The sequence below is a fragment of the Lolium rigidum genome, chromosome 7 (genome assembly GCF_022539505.1).
Source record: "Lolium rigidum isolate FL_2022 chromosome 7, APGP_CSIRO_Lrig_0.1, whole genome shotgun sequence".
Lineage (NCBI taxonomy): Eukaryota > Viridiplantae > Streptophyta > Magnoliopsida > Poales > Poaceae > Lolium > Lolium rigidum.
Genome location: NC_061514.1, coordinates 292,092,453 through 292,110,776, shown reverse-complemented (window position 1 = coordinate 292,110,776; position 18,324 = coordinate 292,092,453).

The window sequence follows — 18,324 nt, the reverse complement described above, 5'->3', positions numbered from 1 at the left end:
ATAGCTGACGCAAAGCAGGAAGCAGATGTAATGTCCCAGGTTTAGAGACGATCGAGGGGTAGATTTGAGAAAGGGATGTGCATGGCATTGCAAATTCTGGGGAAATTTCGCGCTTTTAAACAAAAAATGCAACGAAGGGGGACAAGTTTCTCTCTCGACACCTTACAGGGTTAGGGTTTCGAGAGTGCGACAAACTTGCATCTCACCTAACTAGTTTAGGGTTTTGAGAAGAGAGGGGTGAGATGGCATCAAACTTAAGTTGCATGATTGGATTCAAAATTAAGTTGCATGGTTGAATTTCAAATTAAAACATTAAACAAATATCTCATAATTTAATTATAAGGAAATTCATTAAGTAAATAATAAAAATACACATTATAAATATTACACATAATAAATAAAGCTCAATAGAGAAAAACTTGAGCTTTATTGATCATCACACACTTTACATTGTCATTTACAATATCCAGAAATAAAAGAAAGAATATTACAACTATTACAGGTATTGCAAAAATAAAAATAAAAAGAAATAAAATTACAAAGTAGATAATCTATCTTAAATTCTATGAGATGAGTTGATCTTCATCTTGATCATTCCAAAGCCCTGCACACAAACACAACAAATAGAGATTATGCCAAGTGGTAAAACCACTTGGCAGGTTAGTAGAATCATGGAAATTGAGCAGATATGGATCAGCTCTGCCGAGCTGATCAACTCACAGCCAAGGACCAAGCCAGATACCAAGTACTGGTACACACACACAGCCTAGCAGCTCACCAGGCCTTGTGCATGCTCAACACCACACACAAGCCTGAGGAGTCATCAAATTGGTGCCAGGCCAAGCTGTCGACCAGAGGAGCCAACAAAGGTTCATATAAAACCTTTTCACAGCCAGAAACCCTAGCAGCTCATCGGCAAGCATCTCCAAAGAGTAAGAACACCAAGAACAAGAAGAACAGGAAGAACAACCAGAGCTGTTCAACCTGTCCAAGATCACCACTGAACCAAACCAAGACTCACAAGCTTGCAAGGAGGAGAAGGGGAGGCAAACCAGAACCACCAGAAGCAATCCTCTACACCAACAACTCATTCTAGGAGCTGGAGTGAGGTATACACACCATCATGAACAAACCAGATGGTTTTGTTCATAGATTGCACAGGCATGAGCACAAGCACACAAAAGGGTGGGATAACCCTATTTTGATCATCACTTGGTCATAGACCAAGTGTAACCTGGTATAAATGGCAAAGCCCAGGGATCAATCAAGCCCATGACCATGGTTATGCCAACCAGTATAGTGGTAGCATCTTCCAGATGGAAACAGGAAAGAAAACCATCCCAGAAACTTACCCAAGCATAACCAGTCTACACTAGCCCATTTGAAAACCATCAGAAATGCAGAGATATTGATCTACTGCAAGTATTTGTCAACACCAAAAGCTCTGGCAACCAAATTTGGTCAGGCCAGAAAGTAACTGTTCATACAACTCAAGCCAACAGTTGTGGGAGCTTCCTGAACAGCAAAGAGTTGCTGTTGAGGCAACCTCAACCACCAAAACCAACAAGACAGAAAGCATATCATCACCCTGCTGGGTTCAAAAGGAGGGCTAGGGTACACAACCAGTGTTGGCATCCAACTAGCCCTACCAAACTCAATGAAATGATCATAACTGCAGAGCAGTTCACATTAATTATCCATGTGATCAAGCCAAACTAGATAGATAATTGAAATACACAAAAAATCTGTGGTACAGACACTTGCTAATGATCTAGATGATCACTGCAAGCAACAGCAGGTGCTGGGGTAAGTAAGAGCATGCACCAGCACAGGCTAGAGTGCCACACAGGTCCAGTCACAGCATCAGTAAAACACAAGCCATAGGCTAGCAGCAAGTCATCAAGTACTGGTGATTATATGATCATCAGTGCTTGTCTTAGCATACAAAAGCTTGACAGGGGCAAGCCTGACATCAATTCATAAATCACATAAATGAGAAAGCCACAGTTTATCAACAGATGCTTCACAAATAATCACATAAATAAGTTATGATTGTATCTAGAAGCATACATGAATACACTTGAGCAATTGGCAAGAATAAGCATCACACAGAGGCACTGGCACATGCATAATATAAGGACCATGCATCATGATCAAGTCAGGGCCAAGGATATGCATACACAGGATGTCCTAGTGGCAGTAGCTATCACAGGAGCCAGCCAGTAGGCCATGAGCATCACTGGATGCTCATGAGCAATCACAGGAGGGTCACAGTAGGAGTCCAGCATACCACAGTAGTGCATAGAGCAAAACTAGTAAAGCAGCAGTAGCTAGAAATTCATGGCAGCAGCAGAGAGCGTAGCGGCGCACACACAGCCGTAGCACAAGCACAACAGCTTGTAGCCATTGCGCTTGTAGGCAGCAGCAGCCAGCGCATCAAGACAGCACCTGGGCGAGCATGGCGCAGCGCCCATCGGCAGGGCCAGCATCTCCATGAGGGGAAGCAGACCAGTAACCAGAGCTAGATGATAAGGTGGAGTAGAGAGAGAAGAAGGAGGGGAGCACTTACAGGCGGAGTGGGAGAAGCACGGCCATGGCGGCACGGCGGCACACGCCGGGCGAACGGCGGCGCTAGGCCAAGCCTAGCCAGGCATCACCTTGCCGCAACGCCTGCAACACCATGGCGGCGCCACGGCGCCAAGAGCGTCGGCGGCGACGAGATCGCCACGGCAATCCACGCCTGGCTATCAGAGGCGAAGGGGGCGCGACGAGCAGGCGGCGCAGCACAAATCGCCGCGGTGGATCTGAAGCACCGTTGAACGGCGGTTCAGATGCGCCAGATCTCGCCGGCGGAGACGGCCGGAGTTGGCCGAAACAATCCGAAGAAGGTGGCGGCGACGCGGGCGCCGCGGGAGCGCGTGGAGCTAGGGTTCGGACACGCGAGCAAGTGAGAGAGAGAAGAGTGGGGCTGGTCGAGCCGGACCGGGCCGGTCGGTTCGACCTAACCCACTGGGTTGCACCGACAGGTGGGCCCAGGGGCATTTTTGCCATTTCACAATTCAATTAAATTACAGAAACTTTGGAAAATCACAATAAATATTTAAATAACTTTAAAAAATAATTAAAAATATGAAAATTGATCAGCATAAAATTCTCTACCTGAATAAAATATCAAAGGGAATTTTTGAAGACAACTAAGAATAAGTTTTAATTTGATATTTAAATAATCATTTAAATCACACATAAAATAAGTCCATTAATGCCTTTGGACTATAAAAACACCTTGACAACATTTCAAGGCTGTATTTTACCCTAAACAGAGTATCCCTAAATTGTTCTTAGTATTAACCTTCCACATAAAATAATAAAGCACCGGAAAGGGGGGGAACAACCCTAAAAGCTGAATCATGCATAATTGCTTCTTTAACCATTGCCCTTATCGGACAATGATGCTATTTTTTAGCAGCAGAGGACAAGAGTCAGTCCACACCATCCAACTGCAACACTTTGCAGTGTTCAGGCAAGTTCATCGCTTGCTCATGTCATTTGAGTATTTTTTACCAAATTACTTGCAAAGTACTATGTTTATCACTATTGCATAAAAAGCAAAACCACTATTTTCATAACTATGAATATGACTATGTGGTGGGCAATGGAACCATGGATTGTGTTGATATGGTGGAGGTTCCATTGCGAGGGTTTATATCCATCTAGGATTAAACAACAAATGTCGTTCAGTGATTCTTGTGCCGTAAAACTCGTGTTCACCATAAGATCTGGAGTGGGACGGAGTAGCCAATTGTATTTCCACCTCTCGTACATCAATGGATGCGCTTACCGTAGACACTTGACCCAGGTTGGGCAAGCGGTGGGGTGGGAATCCCATTCTAATTCCCCACGGTAAGTGGTCTATGATGGGTTGCAGCTACCGGCGAAGGAGTTTGGTTAACGAGTCCCAAACTGTTGTCGTGGTCGGGGTCCATCCTTAATTGGTGTAAGAGGACCGACGAGGACCCAGGGTCGGGGTATGCAACAAAGGGTGGGTGTGCGAGGTAGCGGAGGAATATGAACGGCTAGGACCTTATACCGGGCCTCACACCACAGGAAGTGTGGACGGGAAAGATGCCCGGTTGGCACCAAGGTTAAGATCTCTTATGGGTAAAGAAACACACCTCTGCAGAGTGTAACGAATTGTGACCAGTCACTCCTTGTTCCGGGATTTGGAACTGCGAACGCTGCCGGAAAGGAACTCCATGAAGTTCTAGTCAACCGGTGAAGGCTGACGGACATAGTTCTTCTGAATAAAAACAACCTTTTGAAGAAATGGTTATTAAAACCTGCATGGTATCAGACTTGCTGGTCTGGTATCGTAGATAATGCATCAAACACCTCTTTCCTAATATGAACTTGTTGAGTACGCTCGTACTCATACCACTCTTAAATCCCCTGCTTAGACTGTCTGAACCATCTGGAGGAGGACAACGACAACCCTGAAGGAGCCGACATCATCGGCTACGAAGAACCAGACCTCTCTGGAGGTGTTCGGACTGCTCGGGTACTACTATTACTTCTAATAGGTCTAAGATTGTTCTCCTCCGGAACCCTCCCCGGTTCCGTAGACTATCAGGTAGTCTACACCTTCAACTGGTGTAGACTAGGAGCTCCAGGATGATATGTACCTCTGGTTTGTAATAATGTATGAATGAGATATGGACTTGCTATGTTCTGTTGTACTACTCTGAGAGATGTAATATTTGCTGATTGGTACTTCGCGAATATTATATCAACAACTGGCATACTACAACATGCAGTGGTATGCAGGGTCACCACAGTTGGTATCAGAGCAAAAGCTTTGACCTTAGGTTGGAACCTAGTAAATGGGACGGAAACGTTAGGAGTCAAATAGGATTAGTAAAGAATTCTCTAAAAATATGGTGTATATGTGAGAATAAAACAATCATATCTTTTAGTGCGATAATTCTTTATTATCTCTATTATGATGTATTATTACTAATCTTATATTCTTTCTTTTCTACAGCCAACTATGGCAAGTTCACGTTCGGGACGTAACGTGAACGTGATGGAATCAAACCTGAGTGAATATGATGGAGGACTCGCGGATATTCTTCGCGCTATGTTGCTTGAATTTGGGTGCGATCCCCAAATTAAAGTAACGAAATACATGTACTACGACGGTACAGTGTTAGCAAAGTGTAGGGTAGGATTAAGACTTCCAGAATCCCTAGGAATGAGTGTAGTGATGCCAGCTGGTGAGGCTAGAACGATCCAAACAGCCTACCACATTGCCATAATGAGAGCCATCACCGATATTCGGGAACATAAGACGAAAGAGCTTATTGGATCCGAATTTTCTCATATTCCTCATATGGAGGAGGAAGATGATCCTATGCTCAACCACTTTAAGTATGCTAAACGCAAGCCAGCGGAAGCCGCCAAGTACATGGACAATAGTCGTAACCTACTGACATTGTTCTTTCAGTTGAACCGACATTTGTCGGGAGCGATTGACACAATGTTGGAAGAATTCACTGAGCCCAAGGAGGAGACAAAAGGAAAGGAACCCATGGAGGGAGTGGTTCACACACCAGTTTACTCAGCTGGTGATTACATTAGTATTGACCATCCAGAACAGCAAACCACACCTATTACACCTAGGTACTTTCCTAGTAACTCCTATGGAGGATATGAAGGTGGTGAGGAATCAGGAAACCATCAACGTTCCGTGACTCCTATAGAAAACTCAACAGGTTGGCGTTGGGGATCAGATACTGGAAACCATAGTGATTCGGTTAGGTATAATCCTGAGATGAATGATGATGCCACAACCCAGTTTCAGAACAATCAGTATAATAGAGGAGATATTGTGGGGTATCCGATGCTGATTGAGTCTGATACTGAAGGTGGAGATACCTTTGGCGGAGTCACCGGGGAGTACACCCGATGGGTGGATTATGATGCACTGAATGATCAGTTCATGAACACAGACTTTTCCCTCGGATCATCATCCGATTCCGACTACAAGCCTACGGGAAGACCCTATGTTCCAAATTCTGTCAGGAAGATTGCACGTTCGACCGGATGGAAGCCTGGGATGTACCGGGAGTGAAGCACGACTAGAGACCACCATGGGAGGCGAGACTACAATACAGTTGTACCACATGTATTGTAGTGTGTAATATTTGTATAAATTTGTACATATACTTTAATAAGTGAGTTTGCATACTCACATCGCTACTGAGTATTCTAATAAGACCACTTATGTATGTATATACAGGGTATATGTTTTGTATGATTTGCATTTGCTTCTTGATTTCCATTGTGTGACTAGTTCTGTGCACAAAGTTGAGCTCAGAAAACTTGCGCATGGAGTAATTATGAGTACCACTTTGTGTTGCAGAACTAGGGGGATATGTCGGGAGCGCAGAGTGAGGAGAGTGAAGAGCAGCGCCTCGAGCGTGAGGCCAGACAGAAGGCTGAGGCTGATGAAGCAGCCAGGAATCAGTTTCCACCACCACCACCACCGATGACGCAGCAGAATTTCTTCCAGTATATGCAAATGATGGAGGAAAGGCAAAGGATTACACTGGAGCAGCAAAATAAGTTTTTCCAAGAGCTACTACAGCAGAATAGGGTGGAGAGGCCCGAGAATCAGGGAGTCACCTTGTCAGACTTCCAGAACACAAAACCAATCTCCTTTGCATACGCGCCCGAACCCATGGACGCGGAAGATTGGTTGATGGATACTGAGCGCAAGCTCAATACAGTTGGATGCAACGACCTGGAGAAGGTCCGGTATGCAACACACTTGCTATGTGGACCAGCCGCATCATGGTGGGATAACATAGTAGCCGTTTATCCGGCTGGGAAGGTATTCACTTGGGAGGAGTTTAAGAGGAAGTTCAGGGAATCCAATGTCCCTGAAAGCATAGTGGAGCTGAAGCGTCGAGAATTTGAGAGTCTCGAGCAGAAAGACAATTCTATTCTGACTTATGTCAGGGAATTCTCGAAGTTGTCTCGGTATGCCGTTGAGGAGGTTAATACCGAGGACAAAAAGAAGAAGAGGTTCTTAGGGGGATTAAGTCCCCAGTTTAAAGTGCAGCTCTGAATGATGAGAGCGATCGAGTTCCAGGAGTTGGTGGATGCAGCCATCACCCTAGAAGATGACTTCAAGCAACTACAGTAGGAGAAGAGGAAGAAGGCCAAATATGAGCCTAAGAGGTATGTCATCAACAAGCCTAGTACTGGTTTGAGTTTCAAACCAAGGTACAACAACAACAACAACAACAACAACAACAACAACAGGAGGAATCAAGGGTTCCAAGCAGCAAACCAGATCATTTGCCATAACTGTGGATTTAAGGGACATGTTGCTAAAGATTGCAAGAAGCCCAGAATTATATGCTTTGGGTGTCGTCAGGAGGGGCATATGCTGAAAGACTGCCCCAAGAGAAATACCGGAGGAGGTCAGTCAGGAGGAGGAGGAAGCCGAGGAGGAAACACCGGAGGGGGTTGGAAGAACAAGAAACCCTTCGGCAAGTTGAACTACACCAGCTTGGAGGAGGTGGTGAACTCCGATCAAGCAGTGATAGGTACGCTTCAGATACTCACTCATCCTGGCAAAGTACTTTTTGATACTGGTGCAACAACATCATTCATTTCCCAGCAATTCATCATCAAACATGGGATTAGATGCACTAAGTTAGATGAACCTTTAACCATACTTTCTGCGGGGGGAACGATATTAGTAACCCATACCAAACCTGGACAAGTCATTATGATCAATAAGTGTGTGTTTGACGCAGACCTGTTCATTTTACCGATGAAGGACATTGATGTCATTCTTGGTATGAACTGGTTAGAAGAAAACGGAGCACTAATAGACTGTACCCATAAGACAGTGTCTTTGAAAAGCCCAGGTGGAGATAGAATCATATACCAAGGAGATAAGCATACTCAGATTGAAGTTGAGTTGAAGTTGAATAGTATGAAGGAGGTGAAACTCGAGGACATTCCAGTTGTCAACGAATTCCAAGATGTATTTCCTAAGGAATTACCTGGAATGCCACCAGATAGGGAGATAGAATTTACTATCGACCTAATTCCAGGAACAGCTCCCATTGCTAAAGCACCATACAAGATGGGGCCTAAGGAGTTGAGAGAACTCAAAGAACAATTGGATGACCTGGAACAGAAAGGATTCATACAGGAGAGTATTTCACCATGGGGATCACCTGTGATCTTCGTGGATAAACGAGATGGAGGTCGACGAATGTGTGGAGACTACAGGAACTTGAATAATGTTACTATCAAGAACAAGTACCCACTTCCTAGAATCCAAGATCTTTTTGATCAAGTCAGAGGCGCGGGAGTCTTTTCCAAGATTGATCTAAGATCCGGTTATCACCAGATAAAGATCAAGAAGGAAGACGTTCCGAAAACAGCCTTTGTCTCGAGGTACGGACATCATGAGTATCTCGTAGTACCTTTTGGACTAACCAATGCCCCCGCAATATTCTTGAATCTCATGAATAAGATCTTCATGCCATGTCTTGACAAGTTTGTCATCGTATTCATCGATGATATCTTGATATATTCCAAAGATAAAGCTGAACATGCTGAACATCTTAGGATAGTGTTGCAAACACTAAGGGAACATCAACTCTATGCCAAGTTCAGTAAGTGTGAATTTTGGCTAGACCAAGTAGAATTTCTTGGTCATGTCATTAGCAAGGATGGGATAGCAGTAAACCCTAGTAAGGTAGCCTCAGTTTTGGACTGGGAAGCACCCAAGAACGTCAAGGAAATCCGAGGATTCTTGGGAATGGCAGGATACTATTGGAGATTCATTGAAGGGTTCTCCAAGATAGCAGGACCAAGGACCAAGTTGCTAAGGAAGAACACACCATTCGTGTGGTCTGATGAGTGTGAGAAGAGTTTTCAGACTCTGAAAGAGAAACTTACCACATCACCGGTGTTAGCAGTTCCGGAAGATGGCAAGGATTACACCGTGTACTGCGACGCATCCAAACATGGATTGGGATGTGTGCTCATGCAAGATCGGAAAGTAATATCATATGGGTCAAGGCAACTCAGACCCCATGAAGTAAACTATCCAACTCATGATTTAGAGTTGGCAGCAGTTGTTTTTGCACTTAAAACTTGGAGACATTTTCTCTATGGAGCCAAGTGTGAGCTCTATACGGATCATAAGAGTCTCAAGTACTTCTTCACTCAGAAGGAACTCAATATGAGGCAGAAAAGATGGCTTGAATTGATCAAAGACTATGATTTGACCATCAATTATACTCCAGGAAAGGCTAATGTAGTAGCAGATGCCCTGAGTAGGAAGAGTACTGGAGGAATAGAACCAGAAATATCACCAGAGTTGAAGAAGGAAATAAGCCAAGCCCAAATACAACTTTGGGAGAAAGAAGCTCACGAAGGACTATCGGCTTTACAAGTAGCCGATGAAATGAATGTCAACCTAAAGAATGAGATAATCATGGGTCAATTGGATGATCCATTTATCGTGGAGGAAATGAGGAGGATTGATGAAGGAAGACCATCAGAATTTCACCAAGGAGAAATGGGATCATTGTGGTTCCAGAAAAGGATTTGCGTTCCGGACATAGATGAGATCAAGGAGGTTATACTCAGGGAAGCACATCAAACACCTTACTCTATACATCCTGGTAGTACAAAGATGTACATGGATCTCAAGGAATTATTCTGGTGGAATAACATGAAGAGGGAAATAGCACAATATGTGGCAGAATGCCATACATGCCAAAGAGTGAAAGCTGAACATCAAAGTCCAGCAGGGAAGTTACAACCTTTACCAATCCCAGAATGGAAATGGGAGGAGATAGGAATGGATTTCATCACCGGACTACCCATGACTAATAAAAAGAAGGACATGATATGGGTAATCGTGGACCGATTGATGAAAAGTGCACATTTCTTAGCAGTAAACCAGCAGGACAAAGGAGAGAAACTCATCGATCTTTACATCAAAGAGATCGTGAGTAAACATGGAGTGCCCAAGAAGATAGTGTCAGATCGAGGATCCGTGTTCACATCAGCATTTTGGAAGCAACTACATGAAGCTTTAGGATCCAAGCTAGATTATAGTACCGCCTATCATCCTCAGACAGGTGGACAAACCGAGAGAACTAACCAGATCCTAGAGGATATGCTTAGGGCTTGTGCCCTAGACTTCGGAGGATCATGGGAGGAACACTTGCCACTAGCAGAATTTTCATACAATAATAGCTACCAAAGTAGTATCAAGATGGCACCATTCGAAGCTCTATACGGAAGAAAGTGTAGATCACCGATATGTTGGTATGAAACGGGATCAAGCAAGGAGTTCAACCCTGATTATGTCAAGGAAAAGCAACACATCATTGACATTATAAGAGATAGACTGAAGATAGCCCAAAGCCGACAGAAGAGCTATGCAGACCAGAAGAGAAGGACTTGGGAGCCACAAGTTGGAGACATGGTATATCTTAAGGTAAGCCCGATGAAAGGTCTCCAGAGATTTGGAGTAAAGGGGAAGTTGAGCCCTAGATATATAGGACCTTTCAAGATACTGAGTCAGAACCGAGGTTTAGCCTTTGAATTGGATCTACCGGGAAGGCTAGCTCAAGTTCACAATGTATTCCATGTGTCGCAACTCAGGAAATGCTTAAAGACCCCAGATGAGCCAGTATCACATGATGAGCTCGAGTTACAACCAGATTTGACCAACATCGAGAAACCAACCAAGATTCTCGAGGAGAACTGGAAACAACTCAGGAATAGAGCCATAAAGTACTGCAAGATACAATGGAAGCATCACCCCGAGAGTGAAGCCACCTGGGAAAAGGAAGAAGACCTGAGGAAAACATACCCCAAACTGTTCAGGTATTACAACCACAACTTCGGGACGAAGTTTTCTTTAAGGGGGAAAGGCTGTAATGTCCCAGGTTTAGAGAAGATCGAGGGGTAGATTTGAGAAAGGGATGTGCATGGCATTGCAAATTCTGGGGAAATTTCGCGCTTTTAAACAAAAAATGCATCGAAGGGGGACAAGTTTCTCTCTCGACACCTTACAGGGTTAGGGTTTCGAGAGTGCGACAAACTTGCATCTCACCTAACTAGTTTAGGGTTTTGAGAAGAGAGGGGTGAGATGGCATCAAACTTAAGTTGCATGATTGGATTCAAAATTAAGTTGCATGGTTGAATTTCAAATTCAAACATTAAACAAATACCTCATAATTTAATTATAAGGAAATTCATTAAGTAAAGAATAAAAATACACATTATAAATATTACACATAATAAATAAAGCTCAATAGAGAAAACCTTGAGCTTTATTGATCATCACACACTTTACATTGTCATTTACAATATCCAGAAATAAAAGAAAAGAATATTACAACTATTACAGGTATTGCAAAAATAAAAATAAAAAGAAAGAAAATTACAAAGTAGATAATCTATCTTAAATTCTATGAGATGAGTTGATCTTCATCTTGATCATTCCAAAGCCCTGCACACAAACACAACAAATAGAGATTATGCCAAGTGGTAAAACCACTTGGCAGGTTAGTAGAATCATGGAAAATTGAGCGAGATATGGATCAGCTCGCCGAGCCGATCAACTCACGAGCCAAGGACCAAGCAGATACCAAGTACTGGTACACACACACAGCCTAGCAGCTCACCAGGCCTTGTGCATGCTCAACACCACACACAAGCCTGAGGAGTCATCAAATTGGTGCCAGGCCAAGCTGTCGACCAGAGGAGCCAACAAAGGTTCATATAAAACCTTTTCACAGCCAGAAACCCTAGCAGCTCATCGGCAGCATCTCCAAAGAGTAAGAACACCAAGAACAGCAAGAACAGGAAGAACAACCAGAGCTGTTCAACCTGTCCAAGATCACCACTGAACCAAACCAAGACTCACAAGCTTGCAAGGAGGAGAAGGGGAGGCAAACCAGAACCACCAGAAGCAATCCTCTACACCAACAACTCATTCTAGGAGCTGGAGTGAGGTATACACACCATCATGAACAAACCAGATGGTTTTGTTCATAGATTGCACAGGCATGAGCACAAGCACACAAAAGGGTGGGATAACCCTATTTTGATCATCACTTGGTCATAGACCAAGTGTAACTCGGTATAAATGGCAAAGCCCAGGATCAATCAAGCCCATGACCATGGTTATGCCAACCAAGATAGTGGTAGCATCTTCCGGATGGAAACAGAAAGAAAACCATCCCGAAACTTACCCAAGCATAACCAATCTACACTAGCCCATTTGAAAACCATCGAAATGCGTAGATATTGATCTACTGCAAGTATTTGTCAACACCAAAAGCTCTGGCAACCAAATTTGGTCAGGCCAGAAAGTAACTATTCATACAACTCAAGCCAACAGGTGTGGGAGCTTCCTGAACAACAAAGAGTTGCTGTTGAGGCAACCTCAACCACCAAAACCAACAAGACAGAAAGCATATCATCACCCTGCTGGGTTCAAAAGGAGGGCTAGGGTACACAACCAGTGTTGGCATCCAACTAGCCCTACCAAACTTAATGAAATGATCATAACTGCAGAGCAGTTCACATCAATTATCCATGTGATCAAGCCAAACTAGATAGATAATTGAAATACACAAGAAATCAAGTACATGAGCACTTGCTAATGATCTAGATGATCACTGCAAGCAACAACAGGTGCTGGGGTAAGTAAGAGCATGCACCAGCACAGGCTAGAGTGCCACACAGGTCCAGTCACAACATCAGTAAAACACAAGCCATAGGCTAGCAGCAAGTCATCAAGTACTGGTGATTATATGATCATCGATGCTTGTCTTAAGCATACAAAAGCTTGACAGGGGCAAGCCTGACATCAATTCATAAATCACATAAATGAGAAAGCCACAGTTTATCAACAGATGCTTCACAAATAATCACATAAATAAGTTATGATTGTATCTAGAAGCATACATGAATACACTTGAGCAATTGGCAAGAATAAGCATCACACAGAGGCACTGGCACATGCATAATATAAGGACCATGCATCATGATCAAGTCAGGCCAAGGATATGCATACACGAGGATGTCCTAGTGGCAGTAGCTATCACAGGAGCCAGCCAGTAGGCCATGAGCATCACTGGATGCTCATGAGCAATCACAGGAGGGTCACAGTAGGAGTCCAGCATACCACAGTAGTGCATAGAGCAAAGCTAGTAAAGAAGCAGTAGCTAGCAATTCATGGCAGCAGCAGAGAGCGTAGCGGCGCACACACAGCCGTAGCACAAGCACAACAGCTTGCAGCCATGGCGCTTGTAGGCAGCAGCAGCCAGCGCATCAAGATAGCACCTGGGCGAGCATGGCGCAGCAGCCCATCGAGCAGGCCAGCATCTCCATGAGGAGAAGCGAGACCAGTAACCCGGAGCTAGATGATAAGGTGGAGTAGAGAGAGAAGAAGGAGGGGAGCACTTACGAGGCGGAGTGGAGAAGCACGGCCATGGCGGCACGGCGGCACACAGCCGGCGAACCGCGCGCGCCTGGGCCAAGCCTAGCCATGCATCACCTCGCCGCCACGCCTGCAACACCATGGCGGCGCCACGGCGCCAAGAGCGTCGGCGGCGACGAGATCGCCCACGGCAATCCACGCGCGGCTATCGCAGAGCGAAGGGCGCGACGAGCAGGCGGCGCAGCACAAATCGCCGCGGTGGATCCGAAGCGCCGTTGATCGGCGGTTCGGATGCGCCGCATCTCGCCGGCGGAGACGGCCGGAGTTGGCCGAGCAATCCGAAGAAGGCGGCGGCGACCACGCGCAGCGCGGGAGCGCGTGGAGCTAGGGTTCGGACACGCGAGCAAGTGAGAGAGAGAAGAGTGGGGCTGGTCGAGCCGGACTGGGCCGGTCGGTTCAACCTAACCCACTGGGTTGCACCGACAGGTGGGCCCAGGGGCATTTTTGCCATTTCACAATTAAATTAAATTACAGAAACTTTGGAAAAGCACAATAAATATTTAAGTAACTTTAAAAAATAATTAAAAATATGAAAATTGATCAGCATAAAATTCTCTACCTGAATAAAATATAGAAGGGAATTTTTGAAGACAACTAAGAATAAGTCTTAATTTGATGATTTAAATAATCATTTAAATCACACATATTATTTTCAATAATGAAAATAAGTCCATTAATGCCTTTGGACTATAAAAACACCTTGACAACATTTCAAGGCTGTATTTTACCCTAAACAGAGTATCCCTAAATTTTTCTTAGTATTGACATTCCACATAAAATAATAAAGCACCGGAAAGGGGGGGAACAACCCTAAAAGCTGAATCATGCATAATTTCTTCTTTAACCATTGCCCTTATCGGACAATGATGCTATTTTTTAGCAGCAGAGGACAAGGGTAAGTCCACACCATCCAACTGCAACACTTTGCAGTGTTCAGGCAAGTTCATCGCTTGCTCATGTCATTTGAGTATTTTTACCAAATTACTTGCAAAGTACTATGTTTATCACTATTGCATAAAAAGCAAAACCACTATTTTCATAACTATGAATATGACTATGTGGTGGGCAATGGAACCATGGATTGTGTTGATATGGTGGAGGTTCCATTGCGAGGGTTTATATCCATCTAGGATTAAACAACAAATGTCGTTCGAGTGATTCTTGTGCCGTAAAACTCGTGTTCACCATAAGATCCGGAGTGGGACGGAGTAGCCAATTGTATTTCCACCTCTCGTACATCAACGGATGCGCTTACCGTAGACACTTGACCCGAGGTTGGGCAAGCGGTGGGGTGGGGATCCCATTCTAATTCCCCACGGTAAGTGGTCTATGATGGGTTGCAGCTACCGGCGAAGGAGTTTGGTTAACGAGTCCCAAACTGTTGTCGTGGTCGGGGTCCATCCTTAATTGGTGTAAGAGGACCGACGAGGACCCAGGGTCGGGGTATGCAACAAAGGGTGGGTGTGCGAGGTAGCGGAGGAATATGAACGGCTAGGACCTTATACCGGGCCTCACACCACAGGAAGTGTGGATGGGAAAGCTGCCCGGTTGGCACCAAGGTTAAGATCTCTTATGGGTAAAGAAACACACCTCTCGCGAGTGTAACGAATCGTGACCGATCACTCGTTGTTCCGGGATTTGGAATCGCGAACGCTGCCGGAAAGGAACTCCATGAAGTTCTAGTCAACCGGTGAAGGCCGACGGACATAGTTCTTCCGAATAAAAACAACCTTTTGAAGAAATGGTTATTAAAACTCGCATGGTATCGGACTTGCTGATCCGGTATCGTAGATAGTGCATTAAACACCTCTTTCCTAATATGAACTTGTTGAGTACGCTCGTACTCATACCACTCTTAAATCCCCGCTAGACCGTCTGAACCATCTGGAGGAGGACAACGACAACCCTGAAGGAGCCGACATCATCCGCTACGAAGAACCAGACCTCTCTGGAGGTGTTGAAGGTGTAGACTACCTGATAGTCTACGGATCCGGGGAGGGTTCCGGAGGAGAACAATCTTAGACCTATTAGAAGTAATAGTAGTACCCGAGCAGTCCGAACTTCTAGTAATTAACTGCTCGCTGGAATAAATGTATAGTCTCCTGAGACTTCTATATTGTAAGTTAAGTTGGGTTCGCCTCGAACCCAAGAGTAACCCTCTCAGGACCCAAGAGGAGCTCTAGGATGATATGTACCTCTGGTTTGTAATAATGTATGAATGAGATATGGACTTACTATGTTCTGTTGTACTACTCTGAGGGATGTAATAATTGCGGATTGGTTCTTCGCGAATATTATATCAACGACTGGCATACTACAACATGCAGTGGTATGCAGGGTCACCACAGCAGAGGAGAAGCGGGCGTCCCACACAGGGTTCAACCCGAAGTAGCAACATCGTTGTGAGACGGCTGCCGCAGAGGAGGAGTCCAACGACGACAACGACTGAAGCGCAAACGGATGCATGTGACCACTTCAGAGGTTCGATATGTGTCGTCCCGTTGAAAATTCTCTAACAACAAGGTGTAGTGGAGTTTACCTATCACTCTGTGCCTACTAGCTAATGTAGACTACAATGCTCAGAGCATCTCCACCGGCAGCCCCGATAGCATTTTGGGGGCCGGTATCAAAAATGGGCTCGCACCGGCCACCTGATACGTCTCAAACGTATCTATAAGTTTTGATGATCCATACTTGTTTTACACCAATTCATATATGTTTTGCTTATACTTCGTTGCACTTTTACATGATTTCCGGCACTAACTTATTAACAAGATGCCACAGTGCTAGCTCTATGTTTTCTGCTGTTTTTGTATTTCATAAAAGTTGTACAGGAAATATTCTCAGAATTGGAAAAAAAAACTGAAGTCAATATTTTACCGAAATGAAGACGAAGTCCAGAGGGGGGTCGAAGAGGCGCCACAGGGCGGCTAGACCACCCCATGGCGCGGCCTGGGCCTGGCCCGCGCCAAGGGGGGTGTGGGCCCCCCAGGCACCCCACCGACCTAAATCCTCCGCCTATTTATACATCTTCTTGAGAAAACCCTTGATACCCGAGCCTCCATCCACGAAAAGTTCCGTCACGGCCGCCATTGCAGAACCCATCTCGAGGGGGTTCTGAAGCTCTTCCCGGCACCCTACCGGAATGGGAAATCATCGCCGGAGGCATCTACATCGCCATGCCCGCCTCCGAAGTGATGCGTTAGTTCATCCCTGGACTATGGGTCCATAGCAGTAGCTAGATGGTTGTCTTCTCCAATTTGTGCTTCATGTATAGATCTTGTGAGCTGCCCTACATGATCAAGATCATCTTTATGTAATCCTACATGTTGTGTTTGCTGGGATCCGATAATATTGTATACTATGTTGAGATCGATTATATATACATGTCATATGTTATTTGTGATCTTGCATGCTCTCCGTTGCTAGTAGATACTCTGGCCAAGTAGATACTTGTGACTCTAAGAGGGGGTATTTATGCTCGATAGTAGGTTCATGCCTCTAGTTTTCTAGGAGAGTGACAATAACTTCTAAGATTGTAGATGTCCTGTTGCTACTAGGGAGAAAACAACAATGTTTTATCCAAGGGTAATTCTAGTGTTTACTTTCCACATATTGCTTAATGCGATAATCTATTGCTTGCAACTTAATAGTGAAAGGGGTTCGGAAGATAACCAGAAGGTGGATTATTAGTCATAGACGCAGTTGGATTACGGTCTATATATTATGTTGTAATGCCCAATCAAATCTCATAGTAATCATCTTGTCATGTATGGTTGATATTCTGTCAATTGCCCAGCTGTAATTTATTCATCAGCATGCATTCAACTTTATGGAGAGACACCTCTAGTGGACTGTGGACCCCGGTCCTGTTTCCTTTACACTGATAAATTCATCTACTGCAATCTTGTCCTTTTTACTTTCTGCAAACATCTATTTCCACTTGATACGTCTAGTCCTTTGTGTTCAGCAAACCGATGAGATTGACAACCTCACTGCAAGTTGTTGGAGATATGCCCAAGAGGCAATAATAAATTAGTTATTGTTATATCTTATTGTTCATGATAAATGTTTATATCTCATGCTATAATTGTATTAACCGAAACATTGATACATGTGTGTTATGTAAACAACAAGGAGTCCCTAGTAAGCCTCTTGTATAACTAGCTTGTTGATTAATGGATGATCATGGTTTCGTGATCATGAACATAGGATGTTATTAATAACAAGGTTATGTCATTAGGTGAATGATATAATGGACACACACCCAAATGAGCGTAGCATAAGATCAAGTCATTAAGTTCAATTTGCTATAAGCTTTCGATACATAGTTGCCCAAGTCCTTCGACCATGAGATCATGTAAATCACTTACACCGGAAGGGTACTTTGATTACATCAAACGCCATTGCGTAAATGGGTGGTTATAAAGATGGGATTAAGTATTTGGAAAGTGTGAGTTGAGGCATATGGATCAATAGTGGGATTTGTCCATCCCGATGACGGATAGATATACTCCGGGCCCTCTCGGTGGAATGTCATCTCGATTAGCTTGCAAGCATATGAATAGTTCATAAGAGATCACATACCACGGTACGAGTAAAGAGTACTTGTCGGTAACGAGGTTGAACAAGGTATGGAGATACCGATGATCGAACCTCGGACAAGTAAAATATCGCGTGACAAAGGGAATCGGCATCGTATGTAAATGGTTCAATCGATCACTAAGTCATCGTTGAATATGTGGGAGCCATTATGGATCTCCAGATCC